A 13,363-nucleotide genomic window follows, 5' to 3' on the forward strand; every position below is an offset into this window, starting at 1 on the left:
TACCCGCTGTGCTATCGCTCCAGCCCGCACACTTCAATCTGAACTATTTAGGTCTTTGAAGATCTTCCTCCTCCTGATGGAAAATGAAACTGGCATTCTAAGAAATAATAAGAGCAAGTAATTCCTTCATTTTGTTTTTTGGGGGGAGGGTTGGGGACATGCAGGGCTCGGGGACCATATGGGGTGGCAGAGACCAAACCCATGTGAAAGGCAAGCACCCTACCTTCTATGCTATTTATTTATCTGACCCAAATAGCCCCTTCCTTATAGAGTGAGTCTGGATGGACCACAGCTCTGTTCAAGTAAGGGTCTCCCATCCTTGAAGTCAAATGAGGACATAAACTTGGACCCAACTGCTTGGGTCCATGAGAGGTTTCACAAAGGTCAGTGGAGGATGAGGCAGTAGCAAAAGGGCACGTGCCTTGCCATCGTAAAAGCACGAGCTCCCTAGTCAGCCTTCAGATGCTGCGAATGCTCCCGCTACACAGCCAGTCTGGCGCAGGCACTAGAGCTGACATGCGTGCGAGCACCACAGTCACAGTCTGCAAGCCCCAGGGAGCACGTGGCCACGCGTACAGTGTGTGCCAGCCCTGGCCACTGCAACCACAGAAGGAATTCTGTTTCCCTTGGAGAGTGGAAGGCCAAACCCCGAGCCCCTCACCTGGTGGGGAGCGGGCAAGCATCCACCCTCGATGGACTGAGCACTTTTTATCAGACAAAAAAGCTACAGTCTAGAGAATTATTCCTATGGCTACATTTTTAGAGACTGGTGTTTCTAATGTTATTTCATTTTTATTTTCTTCTAGCCACACACACTCAGGAGCTACTCCCGGCACAGCTTGGGGGTGGGGTGGGGTAGGGGTACCCGATGATGCCCAGGATTGAATCCTTGTGCTAAGCACGTGCTTTGTTGAGCGTCTTTCTGGTCCCTGACGGTTTCCTTGGAAATGATCTCCCGAGGCTCCATGTTTGACACAAAGGCCACGATACCCAAATACCATCCACGGCAATAGAGCTACGAAGTGTTGCTCTTATTCCCATTCAAATTTGTTTATTTTTCCAATTTCTGGGGATAAAAGTGCCTGGGATTGATCCAGGGCTTCAGCAGACAAAGTCTGTGCTCTGGGGCACGTGTGCAAGGAATAGAATTTTCTTCCTGGCACCACATGTCGTGTCCCGCCGGCCCCTCCAGATCTTCCCAGTATGGCCCTGGTGGCTCCCAAGCATGATTGAGAGTGGTCCCAGGGCCTCCTCCTACTGCTTGGGAGGCCCCCTAAATAAAGAAATGAGGGGACCTCAGTGCTGCCGTTACTCCTCACTACCCCAGAATCTGAGTGTGGTGTTGACTCTAGCTGACAAAGGCTGAATAAGTAATTCATAAATTCGACAGGGCTGGAGAAGGCTTTGGGGTGGGGTGGGGGTCCATGTCCCACTGTGCTCTTGTTTTCAGGAGTGACCCCTGGTGGCTCATCTGGGCTGCTGGAGTTTCGAACTTGGGTGTGGACCCAGGGTAAGCGCCTTCCCGCTGAGCGCTCTCTCCAGCCCTGCAGACGGCATATTTAACGGAGTAGAAGAACAAGTGTTTTCCTAGGAAAAGCGGTTGTTAACTGACTACAAGCCTTCCAATGGCACCTGTTGGGGACGTTTCTGCCTGAAATTACAGCTACCACGATTCAGACCTTTCCTAGCTAGGACGCGCATCTTCAGCATCCCCCAAGAATCAGTCCAAATCAAGGGTTTCTATCGAAGGACAGAGCCCTGGTGCCTCCCTGCCGCTTTGCTGCCCTCCTCTCTCTACTGTACCCGGAGACTTGCCGACGCCCACCCAGAGACCCCCAGGTCTGGAGCTCTGGAGCAAGCAGAGGGGTTCCCAAGAGAGGACCACTCCCATCAGGCAAGTACCTAATAACCAACGAAGCGTCTGCACCTGGCCACAGGTTGGCTAGGAAATGGGCACGTGACAACCCTGGCCAATGAAATGTCACGATTGGCTTGTTGGGGCGGGCCCTTCTCCTCTTGAAGCCACTGGGACGGCTTGGGTCCAGGTCCAGCGGGACTGCACCAGGGAGCCCCGAGACCAGCCAGCGTCCAGGAGAGAACCCGCCCGGGTCGAAGTGTGAGTGGAGGGCCAGGTACGGGAAGGCGGACCCGCAGGCCACTGCCGCTCCCCACCCGGGTTCCTCCAGCCCACGTGCTCTGGAGCCAGTCCTCGGGTGTGGACAGCTGCCCGGGATCCACACAGGCTGGGATGGAGGAAGCGTGGGAGGCACAGCCTGGGCCGGGTGCTGGCTCGAACACTCTGCAGCTCCTGAACTGGTTCAAGTGGTTCGTAGGGGTTTTTCGGAGAAAATATCAGCACTCTCAAGAAACACTGTAAGGAGTTCATGAGAGGCGTGGGCAGGTCACTTGACTTCCCCGGGTTTTGTTTTTTCTCCTCTCTCCCTTATGTTTTTTACTGTTTGGGGCAACGCAGTCAAAATGTACTCAGGAGCCCATATGGGGTGCAGGGATTGTCCCTGTGCCGGTCCACGCAAAGCAGTGCGCCCTACCACTGGACTATCACTCGGGTCCTGGTTTGTTTGTTTTTTTTTTGCCTTTTGGGTCACACCCAGAGATGCACAGGGGTTACTCCTGGCTCTGCACTCAGGAATCACTCCTGGAGGTGCTCGGGGGACCCTATGATGCTGGGAATCGAACCCGGGACGGTCACCTATAAGGCAAATGCCCTACCAGCCCCTCAGGTCCTGATTTTTCTCTTTCTTTTCATTCTTTCCTTGGTTCGTGGTGCAGGCCCCTCCAGTGGTGTCTGGGTCACACAGCAGTGCTGGGGGTGACGAAGGGCATGCCGAGTCCAGATCTAACCCAGGGTCCCCTACGTGCAGGGGCTGGGCATTTGATCCACACCCTGGCCCTCCGTGGACTTTTCAACCATAAAAACGATGAATTCTGCTTCTCCCCACCTTTACACCTCAGGGTTTATGTCCTGACCAAAGGCCCCCTCGTTCAGACGTCTGAGAACTCCTCACTGTGAATGAGAGGCGTCCTGGGGAATGCAAGCGGTCCGTGTGTCTTGCTCTGTCATCTATGTTCCACTTGCCCTTCCTGGCCGTCCCTTCCACTGAGCTTCTGATCGCCACCGAAGGGATCAATGTGGCTCCAGCCCTTGGCTTCTGGCCGAGCAGGTCACTCAAGAGAGGTTCCATCAGGGGAGCAGGGGAGCTCACGGGGGTCCAATGAGGCTATTTATTTTCCCGGCTCTGCCCTAGCCAGGCTGCTGTCAGTGGGCCACACCCTTCTACCTCTAAAGAGATCTTGCTGGGAGCCTGAGAGGGAGCAGAGGGAGAAGGCACTTGCTTGGTAAGTGGCTGCCTCAGGTTCCAAGCCAGGAGTAAGCCCGAGTCCCCCCGGTGTGGCCCCCAAACCCAACGCCAGCAACAACAACAGCCCAAAGGGAGTCTCTCTTATAGGTTCTCTTTCCGGTAAAGTTTAAGTCTTTACAGGTGCCCCATCACCTGTTCCCCACACACATCTAATCAAGCAACAGCCAATCCGTCCTCCCATTTCCGCTCGGGCCCGGGCCGGGGACAGCTCCGGGGGCTGCTACACCGCTTAGACATGTGCCGGTTTCTAACCCTGCCGCCGCGTCACTACCAACAGTCTCTCCATGAGTCTCTTGGATTGTCCCACTGGAGAGAACCATGTTTCCTACGAAATGCTCAACTCCCATCAGGCACAATAAAAATAAGTGAAGCACTTGTCTCCATCTCACCTGAGATAAATGTTTGATAGAGGCAAAAGCACCTCTCCCCACTCCCCCCGCCCCCCCAAATTAAAAATACTTCCGCCCTCCATCCCTACTGTTACTAAGAATTGGTGGAAAATAGCATTCTCCTGCTAGACCAGGTTTTAAAATACACGCGCGACCACACACACACACACACACCGTTTCTATACAAATGAACTGACTCTTCAGGAACCTTGCGTGGGGGACCTGGCGGCAGAATCACAGCTATGCGGCTGTTTTCTCAAGAGACAAACAGCCTGCAAGAGAGCACAAGGCCAGCGATGATACAAAACACTCGAAATGGGCAAAAGAGCCCGCAGGTCCCTGGATCTGCCCTTGGAGGCTGTGGGGAGTCCCTCTCAGAATGCTCTTTTGTGCTGTCTTTCTCCAGAGACATCAGCGTCCCTCTTACCACAAAGAAAAGAGCCTTCGTGACTGTCTGCCTCCCCAGCGCTGCACACGCAGCTCTGTGAGTCCAGGGAGACGAGACGAGACGCCTGGAGCCACCCCAGGTGGAGCCGCAGGCTGACGGGGAGAGCCAGCGTCACGCCCATCCCAGGGCGAGTGTCCAGAACCCTTGGGGGGGGGGGGGGGAGCCGTGCTCTTCTTCTCAGCTGTTCTCCACGGGAAGAACCCACGAGGGCCCTTCCTCACCCAGCACGCAAGCCTCGAGACACCCGGGTTGCCTACCTGCTCCTGGGCTCAGACGGGGGCGGAGGGGTGGGGGGGCTCGCTCAGGCACGTCCAGCTTCCGGGTCTTCCTCCTTCAGCATCCTGCAGAGCCGGGCCTGTAGGGGTGACCCCAACAGCACAGTCAGGAGCTTCAGCAGGAACAGCAGCTACAGAGACCAGGAAGTGACCAGTGGCGGGACGGGTTCTGCCCCGGAGGAGGGTCCCCGGCAGAGGTGGCTGAGGATGGGCCCGAGGGAGGGCCCCCAGCTGTTACTCGGACCCCACCCGAAGTCACATGAGTCCTGCCCCTGCCCCATCACCTGTTCCCCACACACATCTAATCAAGCAACAGACTGGTCAGGAAGCCAGAGAGACAGTAAAGCGGGCAAGGGACTTACCAGTCCCATCCCTGGTACTAGAGGATTTTCCCAGTACTGCCAGCTGTGGTCCTGAGCACAAAACCACGAGTAAGCCCTGAGCACTAATGGGGGAGGGGCGTGGAGCGGTGCGCTTCCCCTTCTCAGCTGTTACACTTTCAAATAAAAGGAATATACATGATAATCTCTGTCCCTGTACTGCAAAGCATAATCCCCAAAAGGAGAGAGATGGAGGAGGGGGAGGAAGAGAAGGAGGAGAAGGAGGAAGAGGAAGAACAGGAAGAAGAGGAAAAGGAAGAAAAGGAAGAGGAGGAGGAGGAGAAACTGGGGACATTGGTGGTGGGAAATGTATACTGGTGGAGGAATAGGTGTTGAAATGCTTTATGACTGAAACCCAATCATGGACAACTTTGTAACCGTGCATCTCACAGTGACTCAATACAATTTTTTAAAAAAAACATAAAAATTCCAAATAACTGTCACTGTCACTGTCATCCCATTGCTCAATTTGTTCGAGCGGGCACCAGTAACGTCTCTCATAGCACAGCGGTAGGGCGGCCGACCCGTGTTCAATTCTTCCAAATAACAACAATAATAGTACTATATCCACATCTCCCTTCCTCTCCCTTTTCTTTTTTTGGGAGTGGGAACATACCCTTGCGGTGCTCAGGGCTCACTCCTGGCAGTGCTCAGGGGGCCATATGGGTGCCGGATATCGAACCCATCCAAGGCCTCTGTACAACTGCTCCAGTCCTGTCCCCGCCTTTTCTACTACTCTGCACTTTGGTTCCAGGCCGTCGCCCCTCTGACTGTTGTAATTACTGTACGGCTATTGGAAGTATTGTAAGTTTACAGTAGTAACCTCTGAATGGGTCCCCTGCTTTCACCCTCGCCCGTCCACAATCCACGTACTTTGGCTGAGTGGTGAGCCCCTCAAAATTCCGATGCTGGGGGGGGGGGGAGGTATACTGTGATTCTTGGTGGTGGAATATGTGCACTGGTGAAGGGACGGGTGTTCGAGCATTGTATAACTGAGACTTAAACCTGAAAGCTTTGTAACTTTCCACATGGTGATTCAATAAAAGAATAAATTAATTAAAATAAATAAATAAATAAATAAAGTAAAAAATTCCGAGGCCAGAGAAACAGTACTGTGGGCAGGGGTTTAGCTTGCACAATGGTCAACCCGGGTTTGATCCTGACATCCCATATGGTCCCCTGAGCATCTCCAGGAGTGATCCCTGAATGCAGAGCCAGGTAACCCCTGAGGATTGCAGAATGTGACCCAAAAACAAACAAACAAAAAAAAAACAGTAAAAAGTCTTAACCTAGAGCATTTCAATATAAGCTCCTAACCAGAGAGGGTTGCTGCAAGAGTGAGCTACTCGGGTGAGCTCACGCGGGAATAGAACGGGTTCCTCATCCCCGAGGACCAGTGTCCCTTTAAAAGGGACAGTACTTCACAGATGCAGACACCCAAGGGCAGCACGGTAAGACTGGAGCTTCCTGCCGCCGGGCCAGGAGCTGGCAGCTGGGAGAGAGGCTGGGCGGCCCTTCCTGGCAGCTGCTGAGGGCACGTGCTCTCACACCTGCTCGGGGACTCCGGCTCCCAGAACTCTGAGGCATGGCTTCTGTCACTTAAGCCACCCGGCGCGTGGCCTGTGGGCGCAGTCGCCACAGCAAATGGGTCAGTACGCTGTGGTCCCCTCGGCAGCCAGGATGCTCACGGCAGAACCTCTCTGGGAGAGCTGCACGGCCACCCAGGCTCACCGGCAAAAGCCATGGGTGGACTCGACCAGGAGCGGATGAGGCAGGGGCGGGATCTTCGGGACTGGGACACCACTTGGCTACGGTGGCCACATGGGTGGAACGAGAGGGGCCACGCGAAGTGAAGCCAGTCAGAAGGATGAGGGGCAAATCTGGGATGATCTCACTCCCGTGGGATATGAAGCCTCTGCACCAGGGAAGAGACGGCGGCCAACGGCAGCAGTAACCCCTCCCTCTGGCGGCAGAACAGCCATGACGGTACCAGGGAGGCAGCGACAAGGTGGAGAGGGTCCCTGGGGCTGTGGCAGGGCACTGGCACTTCGGGGGTGGCTGTGCTATGGTAACACTGTACCCCTTAAACATATCAACACTTACAGCCTTGTAAGCCAATGTTACCTCAACAAAAAGAATGTAAAATACCATTTTTTTGAAGTAGAAAAACATTGGGCTGGAGCGATAGCACAGTGGGTAGGGCGTTTGCCTTGCACGTGGCTGACATGGGTTCGATTCCTCCATCCCTCTCGGAGAGCCCAGCAAGCTACCGAGAGTATCCCGCCCACACGACAGAGCCAGGCAAGCTACCTGTGGCATATTCGATATGCCAAAAACAGTAACAAGTCTCACAATGGAGACGTGACTGGTACCCCCTCGAGCAAATCGATGAGCAATGGGATGACCGTGACAGTGACAGAAAAACATTACTCTTACACTAAACGCGTTTCTGTAATGCTTCAGCTTTCTCCAAGTAAAAGGCAAAGCCCCTGAGGAGACCTACAAGGTGACACATTCCCCAGCCAGTTCCCTCACCCTTTCCTAGTCTCGGCCCCAGCCTCCCTCTGCTCCCTCCCAGCAAGTTCCTACCCCAGGGCCTTGGCACAGGCTCTGCCCTCAGCAGACCTGGTAGACCACAGTGCCCTGGCGGTGATGAACAGCTGTGCTGCAATCGCTTGGGACAGGCAGCTGCTCTAGAGGGTCCTTCATGAGCAACGTCACTCCATTGCAGAACAGTCCCCTCAGAAATGCAGAACTGTGGTGGGCTGGGGCTAGAGTGTTGGCACAGTGGGTCGGGCATCTGCCTTGCATGCAGCTGACCTCGGTTCAATCTCCGTCATCCCACAGAGCCAGCCTCAAGCCCCACCAGGAGCGACCCCTGAGCGCAGAGCTAAGGGTAAGCCCTGAGCACTGCCGGTGTGGTCCCCAAACGCAACAAAACAATAGGACTGCGGCGGGTCAGAGCAGGGACACAGGTCCCCGAACTTTCTGGAAGCATCGATCCTTCCTTCCCAGGAGCCCACAGAGAGGGGCCCCAAGGATGGCTGGCCTCACCCCTGTCCTCCAGTCCCCTCCCTGTCAAGGTGCCAGGCCACCCCTTCACATGCGCTCTCTGATGCAGAACATCTCCCTCTCCAAGGGGAGCACACTGGGAGGCGCCTGGTTGGGTGGGGGATTTCCTCCTCCTCCTCTTCAGTGCTCAGCGCAGCCCACTCAGTCCTGGGGTGCCCTGGGCCCCGGCGGGGAGCGAGGATGTCCCCATCAGAGCGGAGCCTGCAGCGTGATGGGGCAGCCCCAAGGAGCAGGCTCTGGAGGAGACGTCAGGGTGCAAGGGGACGCCGCCCAGCCGCCCACGCAAGCTCCTGACCCCGCGGGGCCCAAGGCGGGCCCTCGTGAGCGTCTGGGCGCCCCAGAGTCAGCCCTGGGACCCAGCCTGGACTGTCGCTCCGGGCTGCTCCCTCCACCTCTCGCAGCCTGGCTCTGAGGAGAAGAGCGGTCTGCCGCTTCACCCCTGCCCCAGCAACCTTCAGAGGACAGTGTCACTAACAAGAGACACCTCCAGCCAGGAGGGAGGAGGCGCTGGCAGGGCAGAAAGGCCACGGGCCAGGGTCAGAGCAGCCCCCGACTCCTGCAACTGCCCGGCCTTGTGACAAACTTGAGCAAACACTGCCAAAGAGCAGGGAGTCGAAATCAGCACCTGGGGTGGGGGTGGGGGCAAGGCCGGGACATGGGCAGCCCAGGGGCCCCAGGGCACAGAGCAGCCCCCTCTGCCCCTCGAGGAGCCCGGCGCAGGGACGGGAGTGCATTTTCTTAGCTGAGAGAACTTAGCAGAGAAAGAGGAAGTGCTGCGGTGCCCCGGGCTCCCTCGGCTGCCCACAGAGTGTATCTTCCTGCTGGTGCCCTCGCAGGGGCCACACCCTGGCCCGGGGCTGCCTCGCTCCTCCCCTGCAATCCCTGTCAGTGCTCTGCTCAGGCTGGCTCGGGGTCTGCAGCAGGTCAGCTCTTGGAAAACGCAGGGACCTGTGGGCGACCCCCAGTTGAGGCTGGGAGGGGCTCCTTCTCCCCTGCTGGCAGAAGCCTTGAGACTCAGGGACATTCGGGGTTGGGTCCGTGAGCTCCTGCCGTGGCCACTGATGCTCCCCGACGCCCACAGCCTCACCGTGGCCCCCAGACACCCTCCATCCACGGCAAACGCAGGTCCCGGCTCGCCCCGTCAGGGGGGCTGGGATTGGGGGACGCCCCACTGCCGCAGTGGTTTCCTTACCTTCCCACACTGAGTTCCTTTCAAACATGACTCATTTAGGAAGAGACAAAACCCCAAGCTTCAATGGTGAAGATGAAACAGCCTCAAGTCTCTAAGGCCTTCGGCATGCTGGGCAGGCTCGGAGCTACTCGAGACGGCCTCTCTGGGCTTAAGAGACGGCACCAGGCCCCGAGCAAACAAGGTTCCCGGGACGCTGCTCCCCAGTTTTTTCAGGGCTTTTCTTACAAACTGAGGGTAGCCCTAGGGTCTCTAGTCCACAGCTTTGAAAAACTCCAAAGCTTTTACAAATGAAGGAATGAGAAAACCAAACTCTGCTTTTTGAATCCAGGGTCAAACACAAAGTTCTTGACGGGTGAGTACGTTCTGTGATTCTAATTTATCGGACAGCAGGCTGCCAGCATTATAATGAGAAGTAGAGGGAGCAACTCATTAAAAAAAAAAAAAAGAGTTCCTAGTATGTAAGCTTGCAGCATGTCTACACAATATTGGAGAACAAAATAGGGTGATTCTACTCCAGAAATGTTCAATGTTGACCTTGGGGGAAAAAACCCACAGGCCCTGGAGGCCTGGACACAGCGGGTAGGGCATCTGCCGTGCATGCGGCTGACCTGGGTTCAATTCCCGGCACCCCAGGTGGTCTCTCGAGCCTGCAGTAACCCCTGAGCACTGCTGGGTGTGGTGTGGCCCGGAAACCAAAGAGAAAAGGAAAAAAAATACCCCAGGTCTCAACACAGAAAGTCAGAAACATTCGGAAAGAGTGTTCTGTCCCCGCACTGGCGACGGGTATTTTCATCCAAGTTCCCCAACGACTTTAGAGTGCATCCAGGATTGAAATCCCACCAGGAAACTGAGGTCCGAGAACATTTGGGGGACAGCTCAAGGTAGCCCCACCAGAGACAAAACCAGAACCAAAGCACCCCCCACAGTTTCAGTCTGGTTGAGTGTCTTACTTCTCACATCCATTTAATATTTATTTTTGAGGGGAGTGGGTTTGGACTGAATGCCTAACACAGTTTCAGGCTCTTGTTTTGTCCGGCACGGGCTATTAGTTTATTTATTTTTGGTTTTGGAACCACATCTGGCAATGCTCAGCGGTTACTCCTGGTTCTGCACTCAGGAATTACGGTGCTCAGGGGACCCTATGGGACGCTGAGAATTGAACTTGGACCAGCCATGTACAAGGCAAACAAACACCCTCCCCAATGTACAGTCGCTCCGGCCCCAGCATGGGCCTTTGAAAGTCAGTTTTTTGTTTGTTTGTTTGTTTGGTTGGTTGGTTGGTTGGTTTCGTCTTGCTGTGCCAGGATTGGAAAGCAGGAATCCGCACAGACCCGGGAAGTCTGCCACCGAGCCCCACGCCCGCCCAGGCCAGGCCTTCTTAGAAATGTCCACCCAACACCCCGCTGCCTCCTGTGTCTCTTCCACCTCTCAGTTTTCACCTGGCAGGCGAGACCGGCCAGTCTGTGGACACTGCTGCCCTGTCCTCGTCCTCCCCGCTCCGCCCAGCAACTCCTGAACCGTCCCCTTCGCTCAACCCACGATCTGGTCCCTGAAAGCCTCTCTCACTCTCAACTACCAGTCAGTCCCTGCACACTCACCTCCTCCGCCTTCCTCCTGGAGAGCGAGTGACCAGGGGCAAGCCACGGCTCCATCCTCCCCTCTGCTGGTCCCTACAGTCTCGCCTCCCCACCTCCCCAGTCAGGCGACAAGCGGAAGTTCTCGAGAGTGTCCTGGATCTGAGGACGGGACGGCAGCAACCAGGGGAGGGGGCCCATTTACCCTGCAATTTAGACTTCGAGCAAACCTGAGTATGGGCAGGGAGAGCACTCCTGACAGTGCTCAAGGGCCTGGGGCCACTCCAGGTGGGAACCCGGGACCCTGCAGTGCTTTGGGGTGGGGAGGCGGGGAGGGTCCTGTGGCATCAGGGATCAAACCCAGACTCTTGCCAGGCAGGTGCTCTATGGCTTGAACTACAATCCCAAGTGCCAAACCTGGGTTTTAAAAAATTAATTTGTGAATTTATTTTTTGCTTTGAGGCTTACTCGGCACTCAGGGGTCCCGCCTGGCAGGGTCAGATGACCCTATGCAGGGCCATGAGAAAGGAAGCACCTGACCACTGTGCTACCTCTCCAGCCCAAAGCTCTATGCTTAACGGGGGCGGGGGGAATGCCCACGTCCACACACATGGTAAAACAGAAATCAAAAAGCACCCCAGGTTTGCCTGCACGTTGTAAACAGTGCCCCGGAAGCCCCAGACGCCAGTTCTAAGTGTGAATGACCGGAGCCTGGGCGGTGGACTCCAGGGACAGGCCTTTCACTTTGTTTCCCTCTTCGCTTCTCTTCACTGTGCTTTATTTGTGCAGCGAGGGAAGAGCCAGTTTAGAAAAAGCATTGCTGAGCTGTGGAAACGTGAGTGCAGAGAGGCAGAGGCACAGCCGAAACCCAGGGAGGCTCCTGGAAACGGCTCCGTTTGTACGTGGGGCCACACCCAGCAGTGGTCCCGGGAGCACACCTGGTGGGATTGGGGGACCATAGAGGGTGCCAAGGACAGAACTCAGGTCGGCAGCATGCAAGGCAAGCGCCCTCCCCTCTTTGCTCTGCTCCAGCCTCTAGGCTCCTTTTTATTTTTTAAAATTTTGTTTTTATTAAAAAGTGATTTTCAAAATTGTTTATTATACAGCTGTCGTTTTTTTTGTTTTGTTTTTTGGGTCACACCTGGCGATGCACAGGGGTTACTCCTGGCTCTGCACTCACGAATTACCCCTGGCAGTGGTCAGGGGACCATATGGGATGTTGGGAATCGAACCCAGGTCCGCTGCGTGCAAGGCAAATGCCCTACCCGCTGTGCTATCGCTCCAGCCCCCCGTGGTGTATTCGATATGCCAAAAACAGTAACAAGTCTCACAACGGAGACGTTACAGGTGCCCGCTCGAGCAACGCTATGAACAACGGGAGGACAGTGCTACAGTGCTACAGTTGTTTGGGCATTTAGTGCTCCAACACCACCAGTGACTTCCCTCGCATCCCTATTTCCTGTCCCGTCCCAAACCAGCCCTTCCAGGTGCACAGACTCACAGGCTCCTTTTTAGTGAAGGGGAAGATACTCCCTGTTGGTCCTGGCTCTGGCAGGCTCCCTCTGACCCACCCCCGCCCCCCACCCCCCACCCCTGGCTGATCCTTGGCCACACCCCCTCAGCTCCAGCCCTGCAGAACGAGGGGCCTGGCCTAAGGGTCTCGTGTGGGCCCCCACTCTAAGATTTTTACCCAGCTTGTGTCAGCCACCCCTGCAAATTTCCTTCCTGAGTCTGGGCGAAAGCCTGCAGGCCGCACCCCTCCCGAGGGAACTTCCCACCCCGCCCCACTCACCTCTGCAAGGTCTCCACAGCTGCCCGCCAGCCCAGGAGCCATGGAGAGGGGCGGGAAGGGCTGCAGGCAGCAAGAGCCCAAGTGCCCAGTGGTCCGAGGGGGTGTGACAGGCCCAGGAAGAAAAAGGCACCACGTATCAGCCCCTCAGAGCCCCTGGGTTTTCAACGTATATTCGCAAGTATTCCTGACACTGCCCCAAAGGGAACACACCTGACAGTGCTCAGGAGTCCCTCCTGGCGGTGCTCGGAAGACCGTATGGGGGTCTTCCGAACCTGGGGATAGAACCTAGTCAGCCATGTGCCAGTTAAACAGCACCTTTCCCTCCGAGCTATCTCTCTGGCCCCCATAATAATGACTTTTAAATAAAACCAGCACTTTTTTTAAAAAGCTTCACATAATGGGCTGGAGCAATAGCACAGCAGGGAGGGCATTTGCCTTGCACGTGTCCGACCCGGGTTCGATTCCCAGCATTCCACATGGTCCCCTGACTACTGTCAGGAGTTATTCCTGAGTGCAAAGCCAAGAGTAACCCCTGAGCATCACTGGGTGTGACCCAAAAAGAGAAAAAAAAAAGCTTCACATAGAGTTGCAGTTCCTCCCAACCTTTGGGGTTTTTTTGGGGGGAGAAATATTAAACTTGTGATGATTATGCCGGGAAATCTGGCCCCTGGGATGCCTGGAGAGTCTCTTAACATGTCCCAGATGCAGCAGCGAGGAAGATGCAAAGAAACCCCATGGCCACGGCAGCAGGAAAGGGAGCCCTGAGCTAAGGGTCCCGACTCAGCCAACAGCTCCCACACCAGCGGCCCTGCCCTTCCGGGCGCTGCTGGACCTAGGCCAACAGGAGTGGGTGGGAAAATA

The 13,363-nt window shown here is 55.6% G+C and overlaps 1 protein-coding gene across 9 annotated transcripts in view; it reads right to left on the bottom strand.

The window, feature by feature from the left end:
• TRERF1 (transcriptional regulating factor 1) overlaps positions 1–13,363 on the bottom strand; it is a 223,960-nt gene that overhangs the window by 127,713 nt on the left and 82,884 nt on the right. For all 9 annotated transcript variants that reach the window (XM_055134607.1, XM_055134610.1, XM_055134615.1 and 6 more), the window contains exon 3: positions 4,475–4,572. The gene's annotated coding sequence lies outside the window, so the exon portion shown is untranslated. The remainder of the gene's footprint in view (positions 1–4,474; positions 4,573–13,363) is intronic.

This window comes from Sorex araneus, chromosome 4, assembly GCF_027595985.1.
Source record: "Sorex araneus isolate mSorAra2 chromosome 4, mSorAra2.pri, whole genome shotgun sequence".
Taxonomy (NCBI): Eukaryota; Metazoa; Chordata; class Mammalia; order Eulipotyphla; family Soricidae; genus Sorex; species Sorex araneus.